The 13,251-nt window shown below is 39.4% G+C and overlaps 1 protein-coding gene across 1 annotated transcript in view; it reads left to right on the forward strand.

Annotated features, from left to right (window-relative positions):
* The window catches only part of vex (somatomedin B and thrombospondin type 1 domain containing protein vexed), a 1,115,080-nt gene that overhangs the window by 1,063,812 nt on the left and 38,017 nt on the right, over positions 1-13,251 (forward strand). The gene's annotated exons all lie outside the window — the stretch shown is intronic.

The following is a 13,251-nucleotide window of genomic DNA, read 5'->3' on the forward strand; positions in this document are numbered from 1 at the left end:
AATTTTCATCAAAATTTGGGATTTACCCTATCACTGGCATTTGCGAAAATGATTTACGTAGCATGGATTCAATGCGGTACATATACATAAATGTGAGACCAGTAAATAAGATAGATATAGTATTGTGCATACATATTTGTTAGTTCCCTGTGAAACGATAAACCAAATTTGAAAATTCACCGTAATTCAAGAGTTAAGTTTTCTTATTATGATTATCTGAATAGTACTGATAAGGATAAAATCATTTCTTAGTAATGAAGCCTTCCTTCTGGTGATTGATGAAGAGCTTAATTTTTCTCTAAAAAAGAAAACTGTTTCAAATCATCGTCACGGATTGAAATAGTTTATGGAACATATTCTAGTCGCTATGGCAAATTTTAGGCCTTATAGCTAGACTAACGTTCTTATTATTCGTCATTTAAGTATTTCTTGAAGAAAGTAACGTCCATTCTTGTAAGGAAGGGCTCTTGAAGCTATCCGAAATTAGGAAAGAAATAATGGATATATACGCCCAGTAACTACGTCAAGAACAACTAGAGCGGAACACTGAACGATGCAGGAACTAGTGTGTTATTAATCATTTAAATCTCGTTAAAGAACTGTGGATTTCAATTTGTAATGCCAGAAACAATTACTAACCTACGTAACTTCAAGCCATGTCACTGTGATTTATGTAAGGTAATCATTGTTTTCACTGGACCTCGAAACGCCACCGTTGTTTGACTGAGTCTTAATTTAAGTGATGCGAGATACCGCCGGAAGTATTGAGGAAAAACTTTGTGCATCGATTCCGGTGGCACATCCCGCAGTCCGCGATGGCCCCCGCAGCCACATCGATTGACACGATTCATTTCCAAATGTGAAACGGAACGACGCTCATAGATCGAAGTTAACAAGGAGCGCTCTAGGGTTTTCCGCTCAGTCTCACTTCCAGCGGAAGGGAAATGTTTATGGGAAGTATAAATACCCAATAGATGTTTCCAGCCAAAGGAAATTCCCTCTCAGCGTGCGTTATTGAAATCGTTTGTTGTGTTTTACGGTTATGGGGCCAGAGGAATGTGGAATTATAGGGAAAGTTGCTCTCTGGGCTTCGAGGGCCGTGGAAGTTTACCAAATGGAGTCCGTCCAAACTAATGCTTGTCTCTCCTCGGTTTCAAGAGGCCTCGTTTGAAGGGATAGAGGCGGCGGCGATAAGAAAGGATAATTGCTGTCGTCCACTTACTCCCGCCGTCCCCATTCCCCCCGCAGCTGCTTGGGCTTGCATCGCCTCGCGTCTATATAGTATTTAAGTGTCAACCGCCGCCGTGGTCGAGGGGAATCCTCTTGAGAACTCCTCGTTGCCCTCGGTCGCTACTTGACGAGAAATAACAATGCAGTGCTGTTTTGATCCAGATTTTTTACGCTAACTTTTTGAGTGGCATATTATCACGATTCCACGTCTCGACCAAGGGACAGATGTACTCTTTGTATTATTGAATCGGAGCCAGGATACTATTGTGTTGTGGTCATAGTTCGTACTGAGCTCCAGTCCTCGGGACAATTTTTTTCGTGAATCCTTTTGTTTTTTCAATCATTATTTATATGAATTATCAATGTTGTCTATTCAGATTTTTTAACGCCACTCCATAAGATACTGAAATAATGCTTCATTGGCTCAAGTAAGATTTATATATCTAGTAATTAAACCTGGTTGAATCCTTAACTTTAAATCCCTTGATTTCATATCTCTAATTATCATCCTATCCGTCTAAACGACGATGAAACATCAAGGTATCATTACGGTTGTTACTATGCGAAGGGAAGCGTAATGGGTTTTCATTATGTTCATCATTATTTTTGTTGGCATACTGCTGCATCAGAAGAGGTTTTTAGGTTTCAAATGCATTTATTATTCCATATGGAAAAAACCATATTAATTTTAGTTCCGTTTAATGCTATCGCAATAATAATGCAATAAAATACCATAATCTGATGAGCCTATCTTAAAAATACCCGAGAAGAATATAACTCATAGAAATTATGATTATACTTGGTTAACCGTATTATTACGTATGCTTATGAGCAAATTAAGGAAATCTGTAACCTTGAAAATTTTTCTTGATGCATATGTATAAGGAGAGAGTGTTATTGAAGCGTACGTTAACTTCCTTCGGAATGGAGAAAATTTTTTATTTTATTCTGCGAGTATTACAAGAAAATTTAGCGTGCATTTCTTTAGTATGATAGGGCTGCAAGTAAAGAGTTTGCCATTACTAGGGTTTTATGTCATTCGTAATAAATTCGTGTAATTTCATTATTAGCCTCAAAGCGGATCTGTGATACATCCGATTACAGCAGTGCGAGTTGCTTTCGCATTAATGAATCATCAGTAACGGGCAAAAAAGAGGGCTATACATACTGAAGGGATAAACTTCGCATGAAAGGCTGAAAAAACTCTCGTGATTATAGAAGTGAAAATTTGTTTAATGAGGCGAGAGTTATTATGCATCCCAATTAAATGAAGAATACAAAGTATCTTTCCACTGTCTTTTTATTCACATACAACCGGTTTCAACACTCAAGTGTCATCATCAGGTACAAATTAAACAAGTCGCAGTCCACTTATATACCAATCATGAGGGAGAGGAGGGGTGGGTGAAAGATGGGGGAGAGAAGGAGGGGAAAGAAAATGGAGTTGCGATCGGCGTTGATGGGGAGGGGGGAGAGGGGTGTTCAGCGTCAATTCGAATTCGAAAAATAGTGAGTCTCTTTTTTGTGTGTTTCTGTGTTTTTGTCTGTGTCCACTAGTGCTAAGTGTTATACATTTATTATTCACGTCCGTGAGACTTTCAAAAAGTGTTATATATATATATATATATATATATATATATATATATATATATATATATATATATATATATATATATATATATATATACACCATTATATATATATATATATAACACTGGTATATATATGGTATATATATATATAATGGTGTATATATATATATATATATATATATATATATATACCAGGAAGATTGAAGGGCTAATTCGCGGAGATTATCGAAGATAAATCAGGAAAATTATAAATAGAGCGAATTGAGATTCAAATGAGCTGAAAATAGTGCTCAGAGGTCAAGGTATTGCACCTGAAAACAAATATTTTGAAGATATAATACCGGCAAGCTTGGTCATGGAAAGAAAATATGACGCAAATATCTTAGTTGCGGTGTAATTAGGCCACGTTGATTGCGAAATAGGAGGGGCATGAAGGGAATTGAAATCAAGTAAGGCGATGGATAATATTACCACGGAACTACTTAAGGGGTCAGGAAAAAGTGGGCGGAAGAGTTTTAATGGGCTATTTAGTAGCATTGATGAAGCGGAGTTTGACTGGAATATTTCACCTATTTAGTAGTAGTTCTCATCCCAAAAAGGGAAAGGTAGCCACATGTGAGGATTATGGAATAATAAGTAAGATTTCGCACGCAGCTCAAGTGTTTCTCAGGGTCATCAATTAGAAGATGGAGTAGGGCAAATGATTCCTTTGGGCGTAGGAAGGGGAGAGGCACAGGTGATGCCATAGCAGTCATGAGGTCACTAATAGAAAGGAACATGGGACATGCAGCATTATTTGTTTGTTTCGAAGATTTCGTAGAAGGCGTTTGATAGAGTAAATAAGTTTAAACTAATGAACGTATTGCAGGAAATAGGAGAAATATAAGAAGAATGGAGTGCTATCCTACTGGCCTACTCCTTTCATTCAGGTGAAGCTGTCGCATTGAAATTATGGAATGATGATATTTTTTCGTATTCCATTAAAAAAATAATTTTGTTTCATGTCTTATCTGGTGGATTGAATTTTTATTTTTTCTAATGTGAAGGAAAAAAAGCCTGCTAAGAGTCTTAAAACTTTTTATTATTTAAACATGTTACCTTTTTTAATTGGGCTTTTATCAATTAAAACAAAAATGGAAAAAATTATAAACTGTTGAAAATGTGTAAAATACGTGAAAACTTCACCGTTCATTTGTGATCTCTCGTCTAAAAGTATTTCACTCTATGGGGCAGTTGTTGTTCATTGTTATTCATGAAACTTTACAATAAAATGTATGTAATCTCAGATATGTTATACGTATGATTTTCTAATAAATTTACCTTGACGATGAATGATAAATCATGCAGCGGAGGTTACTTAACGGTAGAAAAATGTTATTTGTAAATACAAGTTTTAATGGGGGTGCAATGATTCGTGGTCATACATGTTTTGAGCCAGAGGAGACAGGAAACTAGGAATAGACGAATCGTAAATTTACGAGAGAGTTATGAAATAATAATAACACGGGTCATCAATGAAACAAATTTTAATGCAGGAAATTAACATTTTAAATATGTGATAAATAAGGTTAAAATATATTTTTGGTAAAATATTTCGAGGAGAAAAAATTACAAAGTGTACAGACACGTTTTCATGGGTTTCGCCTGATTATCGCATAAGTTTTAACACTAAGTAGAGTTTCGTTAGGATATTGCTAGATTTTAAAAAAAAAATCCGTGATCAATTAAAGAAAAAAAGCAATTGTTTTCCCTATTGCAATTGAAAATTCAGAAAACTTATATTGGACCTACCTTAATATACTATATGCCAAAAGGGCGTCAGTCACAAAATAAGCCATTATCACTCTTTAAAGCATATATTTTTTTTCAATGTCTTAGGAAAATGTGTTCTTTCGAAATTATCAGGAAAAAACTCGCACAAATGACAAGAATCAACATTTGTGCATGCGTTTCTTAGTTATGCCTATCAATGTGAAGTTGCAATTGGCACCTGATTGATGAATACCAAAATTTTGAGAAGGATGTTCTTAGAAACTGAAGTCCCTCCGATGGGAAAAGTTATCATTAAACATTTGATACTCTTGAACGCAGTGTTCAACGCGAGTATTATTTGGACAGATGGTGGTAGTGGCGGTGGGGCGTCCGGTGTCAGGGTAAGGCCAGTGCGAACTGCTGCGTTTTCTGAGGATTCCCTTGAAGATCTGCGTCCGAAAAATCACAGCTTGAGTGAAGCAGAGGCGTCACTCGGAATCTAATAACGAGCCGACAGCACCCTAGACTGCCACGCCCATCCCATTGCACGCAAAATTGGCGCTGCTGTAAATGCGCCCGCCAACGTTCTCTCGGCGCTTCTTTAAGTACTTGCATTTGTTCGTTATTATTGCATGATATAATTGTAACCAAATAGTGCATCGGAGAAGTAAGAAGTGGCGGTCGAGGCAACGAATCCCTCGCCAACGTCAGTCCCCTTTCCCCGTCCAGCTCATTTCCCCCGATGACAGCTCCATCGCAATCCTCGCTCGACGAGAGTGGGGCGGAATGAGGCATGACGATCGAGGCAAGACCAGGGACGAGCCGAGGATAGGAACCGCCTCCGAAAGAGAAAAATGGAAAGGAAACGAGTGATCCAACCACGCCGTCGGCACTCCTTTCCTGCCGTAAGGGAAGCGACGCGGACCGCGAGGGGAAGGGAGGGGAAAGGAAGAGGTGGCGGGGAAGGAAATTCCAGGGTGCGTCACCGACCCTCAGGGGCGATAAAGAAGCAGAGGAAGGGGGGGACGGTGGGGGTGAGGAAGCGTGCCTTTCAGGTTAAATTAAGATTCTCACTTAGGCCTCCCCACCCTCCCTCACCGTTTGGAATGACACGGCTGAAAGTGAAACGCGGTTCCCTCTTCTCTCCTCCGCTCTTGGTGAACTCCCCTTGTTTTTCACTTTCGCGGCTGGGATTGCCTCCCTTATTTATCAATCCCAGGGCCGGGCGAATGAGGATCAGGGAGGTCCTCGCGGCGCGATTTCATTTTCTCAGGAGGAAACTCCCGTCACCTTCCTCCGTTGCCCGAAGATTGAAATGGACTTCCTGAGCCTTGATCGGACGTGCGATATAGCTGTGCCGGCCATGAGTGGAATATTAGCATCCATTTCAACTGACAACCACTCCTTTTAAAAAAAGAAAGGAAGCATCTTCGAGGAAGTATTCCATCGGAAAGAGAGGAAATGAAGGTTTCCTTGTTTGGATACTGCGCAACTTTCATTTTCTCGCCGACCCCGGTGGCGGCGGGGTAACGTCCTTGTCTGCCATTCCAAGGGTCGCGGGTTCGATTCCCGCCTGGGGCTTGGGTGTTTGTGAATGTGATCATTGTTATCGTTGTTAATAGTTCGATGTAAAGGCCAAAATGTGCTGTTTTCGGACTAATACTGAATAAAAAATAAATAAAATTTGGGATACCGTTAGTTAAATATTCATTTACTAGAGAAGTATTTCCTCCCCCCAGATGTGGCGTACATTCCAAAGGATAATCCTTAGGCTGACGCGGATGGGTTTATTCCATACTAAATTTGATGAGCAGGTATGCCGAACTATGTCGAGTCAAGAAAGCATTAATCGCGTTTACAGTTTCTAGGCGGCAGAGCCTAGTTACGTTGGTTTAAACGGGAGCGCGTGTGCCATGGCAATGGAGCGGCAGCATATTGCGGCACCGTTTTCGCCCTGTGGGTACATTCTTGCGTCCATGTGTCTATGAAAACCCTGAGGGCAACACTCCTGGTTCCGAGGGGCCGAGCCACTCGAGTCCAGGTTGTCTGAAGCGGTACTCGAACCCGAGGTCTTTGGGTTTGTTGGTCATCCAGTCACTTCCCTGCTCGACTTAATTATTAAGTATCAGCTCCACGTTTGAGCTTGATGTAATTGTTATTTTTGACTTATCTAAAGGCATTTATCCAAAATACGTACTCCTCTCTAAGCTAATAGTGATGGAAAGTACCTACTATTCGTGGGAGGGGTCAGTATTATTTCATAAAAAGTCATTTGATAATGTGCATTAGATTCATGATACTATGCCATAGAGTAAGTTCTAAAATACGTGAAGAATTAATCGGTTATATGACCGTGAAAAAACAACGAGGAGAAGGCGTGAGCCGCCGGCCTGCCTCTCTTTGATTTACCCACGAGTGTGGAGTAATCCGCCCTCATGGATAATGGGACTGCTATTTAGGAAAATATTAATAGCCCTCCTAAATTAGAACCTGTGACTATGTTTTTGCGTACTTTTAAGTTCCTCGATTGCAAAGATTATATTATTATTTTAATTATGAATTAGAACTTTTCTCAGTCCATTAATAATTGGCGAATGGCTGATTTGAAATATACTTTTCTTCATGCAATAAAAGACATATTCATTTAATTTATTTCAAGGAGAAAAACATTCGCTTAATTGAAATTCGTACCACGGGAAGTAATTCAGCGATTAGTATTACGGGGAAATGTAATGTACAGCATAAAAAAAATTGAGTAGATACGTTATTCTCGGAGTTTTGCGAATTTTTGAGTTTTTTTATTAAGTCACTGGTTCACTATAGAAAACTGATGCAGATCATTAATAAGTAGAAATTATTTTGAATTAGTTAAGATATTTTTTTTTTATTGCCCATTAATATATGCCCATTTATCCTTAATTTAGATAGTTCTATCGATAAATAACTGCTCTTTATATACGTTGAGTAAACTCACGTGCTGTGATCATAAATTGTGCATGGTGATTATCTCCAAAGACGGGGGAAATGGAGAGGTCCTAAATTGCCGTTATATCACTTGAAAATCGACAGTTACATCCGAGGATTTGTCAAAAAAATAAATTATGTGTACAGGTAACACATTCACGCATTCTAATAAAATACGTGTGCGTCAGCGCAAGGGATAATGTAGGGGCATAATTTTGGAGGAGGTGATAATTTCTTCCTCACGATTTGGTGAGTCGAGATAATTGGATGTATGATGTTATTTTAGGCTAATGAGGGTTATTTATGGATCCCATCTCGAGGATAACAAGGATTCGAAATGAACGGTGGCTTTTTTAAGGGTAAGCGCTTCTTCTGAGGAAACAAAAATCCATTACTTTGGCTAGAAGGATTGTCCATCTTCGCCTCCCAAGTCCAAGATTTACAGCGTTGGAGATTCACTGCTAGCACACGCACTTACGATATTTGAAGAGATTTTGATGAATACCCTTCATATTTCGAATAGTCAGGAAATTTTCACCCATCCATTGACGTCGATACTCTTGTTTATCGATGAAAATGTAGTTAAGTCGATATATGTTTCAGATATGCCCAATATACACGTTTATATATATATATATATATATATATATATATATATATATATATATATATATAGTATATGCTTTCATAGACGTAACACGGAAGTGCCGAATAGTACAATACACAGTAACACATAATATAGAAACACAAAAAAAAAAAAAAAAAAGGAGAACACTCACACGTATTTTCTTGATATTTCGACGGAAACAATCCGTCTTCCTCTGAAGATGTAGAAGTAATGCTAAGCATTACTTCTACATCTTCAGAGGAAGACGGATTGTTTCCGTCGAAATATCAAGAAAATACGTGTGAGTGTTCTCCTTTTTTTTTTTGTGTTTCTATATTATGTGTTACTGTGTATTGTACTATATATATATATATATATATATATATATATATATATATATATTATAAGGTAATATTCCGGTTAAGGTAGGTTTTTGGATGGACACAACTACCAAACAAACATTTTATTACTCCTGACAAAACACAAAATCCATCGTCCTACTCTATATCAGGTCCCTCTTCATCTCTGAGTACTTTCTTCCTCCCTTCATCCCGTCCAACATCCCTATCCTGTTCCTTCCCTTTCCACTTTTGCCCAACATTCTTCCCTCTATCACAGGCTTCAACATCGCACTGCCGGTCAACACCCCCTTCATCCACTTTTCCTGCCTCCATAGGATTGCTCCCAACAAACTCTTCGCCCACCATACCGAGTACTTCCTCATTTGTTTTCTTCTCAATCCATTTCACCTTCTCCATTCTTCTCTACACCCACATTTCAAAAGCCTCCAGTCTACGTCTATCCTCCTGCTTCAATGACCACGTTTCCGCACCGTACATAGCTACGCTCCATATCAAATTTTTACGAGTCTTTTCTTAACATCCTTACTCAACGTCCCTGTCATCAACTCCCTCCTCCTTGTGAAAGCCTCTTTGCCTAGCGCAATTCTTCTCCTTACGCCCCCACTACTTTAACCCTGTTGGTCCAAAACACTACCGAGTAAACTGTTCTACCTGCTCTAGGTTTTGCCCTCCTATTTTAATGTTTAGCTTAGCCTTTTTCTTTCGAGAAAATCGCATAACCTTTGTTTTATCAGTATTGATTTTCATCCCCTAGCTGTCGCACTGAATTTCCAATTCACTCAGCAATGCTTGCAGCCCCTTAGCTGACTGACCAACTAAAGCTTGGTCATCAGCAAACCTAACTGATTTTACGAATTCCCCGCACACTTTCATTCCTACCTCCAGTTCTTCCCATTCCTTTTTGATCATTTCCTCTGCATACAGGTTGAACAGCAACGGTGATAATGGGCAACCCTGCCTTACACCCCTTCCTAACACTGCCCATCCGGACTCCCTCCCGACGGGAGGGAGTTTGGTTATTCGTATACATATACGAATAATCAAACACGAAATCCAACCTTCCACCTTATGGCGAACAAATATTCATTAACGTTGGAAATAGGCATAAGGAAAAGGGATAGGAGCTCGAATGAAGGACGGTAACAGGAGAGGTGGGGAAGGCGGAATCAAGATCACAAGCGCAAAAATATTTCGTTGACCGGGACTTGAACCACAGATCTATGGACTTGCCAGGAGGATTCTCTGTTCAATCCTGTGTTCCCTATATGTGTGTGTGTGTGTGTGTGTGTGTATATATATATATATATATATATATATATATATATATATATATATATATATATATATATGTGTGTAAAGGCCAGAATACTTTATCAGAGTGGATGGACATCCACTCCACAGTGCATGGAAAAGAATTATTCCGCGCAAATATGAGGACGTTCCCTGATTGGCCGAAGAAATTTCCCGGTATTGGCGCCGGATTTTGCCTATATAAGACGGGACAACGACGAGCTTCTTTCCATCCTTGACCTGAGGACGCCAGCAGGATAGCTGGCGAAACTGTTCTGAATTTAAACGACATACGCGGACGCAGCCCGAAAAATGTGGAAATCACCTACTTCTTCTTATCTTCGAAATGGAACGCTCTTCGACGGCGCACAAATATATAAAAACACAGATACAGATTTTTAAACCATGGAGACACAAAGAAAGGACACTCACAATTTGTTATTTGACGTTTCGACAGCACGGCTGTCGTCTTCAGTCTTCAGGGGGAGAGGTGGGGGAAGGAGAGGTAAAGGGACCAATAGGAAATGAACAAGGGGGTGGGGGATATGTCGGCAGCCATATGATGCATTCAGTGGGCTTGGTTCAGCCCGGGCGGTTTGAATGATTGGGCCACCCAGATATGCGCCATCTCGCGGGTTCTCACCTCTATTATACTAGCAGATTTGGGAAGGATTTCAATCGCCGAAACGGAGAAGCAGTCATCAAAAGATTGATTGTGGGAAGCAGTGTGAGGAGGGATGGGATAATTAAGAAAGGTGGGAGATTTGGTGGAATATCGGTGGTTATTCATGCGGAGTGAAAGTTCGGTCGTACCTTGGCCCACGTTGAAGGCAGGGCAGAAGTTACAGGAGATGCGAGTTATAATATTTTTTGAGGTACAGGTGGCGACCGGTTGGGAATTGGTACTAAGTGAGGGGGAGGGTCTTAGAAGATGGCAACCTTTGCAGCGTGGGAGGTTACATGATGCGGATAGGGGCGCGGGAGAGACGGCGATGCTCGCAGTTGGTTTTGTTGACTTGAAGATATCTCGCAAGTTCGACGGTCGTTTAAACGAAGCAGAGGGACGATGTAGGAATAAGAGTGATGTGGAGTAGGTAGGAGCTGGAATACAGGTATGTGGCGGGAATACCTGTATAATAAACGATACGCATGAAAAGATAGTGAAATATTCCAAAGTTACCAATCGATAATCCTCCCATTCCGGTGGATTGATTGCGCTAACCGTCGGAAGCAGAAGATGGGTAGTAAACATTCACAGAGTTCCCCAAGGTAAGCGTTCCATCGAAAATCAAATGTGGGTTGTTAATACGCAACTCTAGCAAGCTGAAATTCTAGAAGAAATCCTAGCGAGCTCCGGTTCACCTGCCTCCACCAATTAATAATATTGGTACGCTTAGAATTTTGGAAGGAGGAAGCTTGGCATTTGCCATTTGAAACACATTTCGACGCTGTCAGTTTTTCGAAAGAAAAGATAAAATCTGTTACTTCAATTTTTAAAATAAATATCATTTTTCTCCAATTGCACCGTTCGCGTACACTTTCTATAACTAATCCGAGAACAGTATTTTCTGCGTGCGTGCGTGCGTGAGCGTGGTCTGTAAATATTAGAATGACCATTTTTTTATAACATTTAAATACAGCGCATGAGAGTGAAATATTACTATAGGTAATTATAGAGAAAATTTTAGCACATTTTTTAGCTTCTTTATCGTTTTCAAAAATTTTGCCTTTTTTGACAGATTGTCCGAATTTTTATTCGGATTGATCAAGTGATAACCGTCTAAGTTAACCGTTGCAGTATGATACTGTTCAATGATCAAATGGATATTCCTATGTGAAGGATGAGAGATAATATCTGTGCCTTAAATATTAAATAATTCAACGTGAATCCAGTTCACAATGAAACCAACCCCAGGAATGAACCCTAATGTCGGTTTTAATAGTTAAGGGTATGCAACCGCACTCGTCCTGGGTAAGTATGCGGCGAGTGACATTCACTCATTCGGCAAGGGTTCCTATCGCTTTGCCGTCTGTGGTTGCCCAGTTGGGTCCCGAAGGATTGAACCTTCTGTGGAATACGGACAACTCGTTGTCATGTATTCCAAATTTATCGCCATGGCATATGCATGCGAGCCCTGAATAACCCCTTTCATTTTACATCCGATGAAATGAGCACTGGTTTAAAAATGCAACAATTTAAAAAAATGAAATGCATTAATACGTTTTGTTGGTCATGAGGTTGTCGTCGGAACGTCCCGATCCCATTTACCCAGTCGCTCCAACACCATTCCCAGAACGTGAGCGTTCGGAGAAATACGACCTAAACCGATAAGCCCAAGGAAGGCGACTTTCCAAGTGCACGAAAGGAATTCACGACATGAACACGAATGGAGATTTGTGTCTCTCCGTCTTACCACTTTAAGTGCATAACGAGCCCAAAATGACTTCAGAGAAGGAAGCACTTAGAATTCCAAGCCCATCCACGGCGTAGAATTAACCTGCAAACAGGTCAGGTAGCAGGAGATAAAACGGAAATAATAGCAATGATATTGCCGCCAGGTATTTGGGTTAATGGAAGATTTGTCTTTAACTACGATTTTTTAACGAAGTTGAAAAACAACAGTTTTTAATACGTTCTATTTCAACTCACAGACTCCACCATATCTAATGGTTTTTTCGTCTGAGCAAGATTTTTTTATTTTCTTACTGCAGCGGTCATTAAAAACTTATACCACCATCACTTTTATTTCATTCAGTAAAGTATTACTGTCTAAATTTGATGCGAAAAGTATATGTTTAGAAGTGCTTATTGCAACACGATGTTTATATCATTGGTTGCAAAATTACTTTATTTTCATGCTTGCAAATGCTATATTTAGGATGTTTACAAAGAACGAAAATTTATGGATTCTTGTAGAAATGCTAAACTGAACCAGTGGTCCAGGTTTTTTCGTCGCGCCATTATACGGCGAAAAATGGCATTGTAATTTTCTACCTGAACTGTACGCTTATGAATAGGTAAAATGAGGATTAGAAATAATTGTAATGAGTTTTGTACTCCTTTTTTCTCAGCGGATAGTGGGCAGAGCACTATTAAAAAATATTTAACTAGCTAAATGAAACAGTTTCTGGCGTCACTTGGTGGAAATTCTTCATATTGAAATTAAATTTAAAATACTTCGCCTTTCCATGTAAAACACTTTTATTACGACCTAGGTTTCGTTATGGTATAACATCATCAGGTAAAAATACAAGTCAAAAACCAAGTCAAACAAGGTGTTTGACTTGTATTTTTACCTGATGATGTTATACCATAACGAAACCTAGATCGTAATAAAAGTGTTTTACATGGAAAGGCGAAGTATTTTAAATTTAATTTCAATTTAACTAGCTAATCAATGATCCATAAAGGAGCAAGTAGGCTTTGCGCATCGCATTGTTAGCATGACTTAAC

The sequence above is a fragment of the Hetaerina americana genome, unplaced genomic scaffold, assembly GCF_022747635.1.
Source record: "Hetaerina americana unplaced genomic scaffold, ioHetAmer1.1.p SCAF_29, whole genome shotgun sequence".
NCBI classification, from domain to species: Eukaryota; Metazoa; Arthropoda; class Insecta; order Odonata; family Calopterygidae; genus Hetaerina; species Hetaerina americana.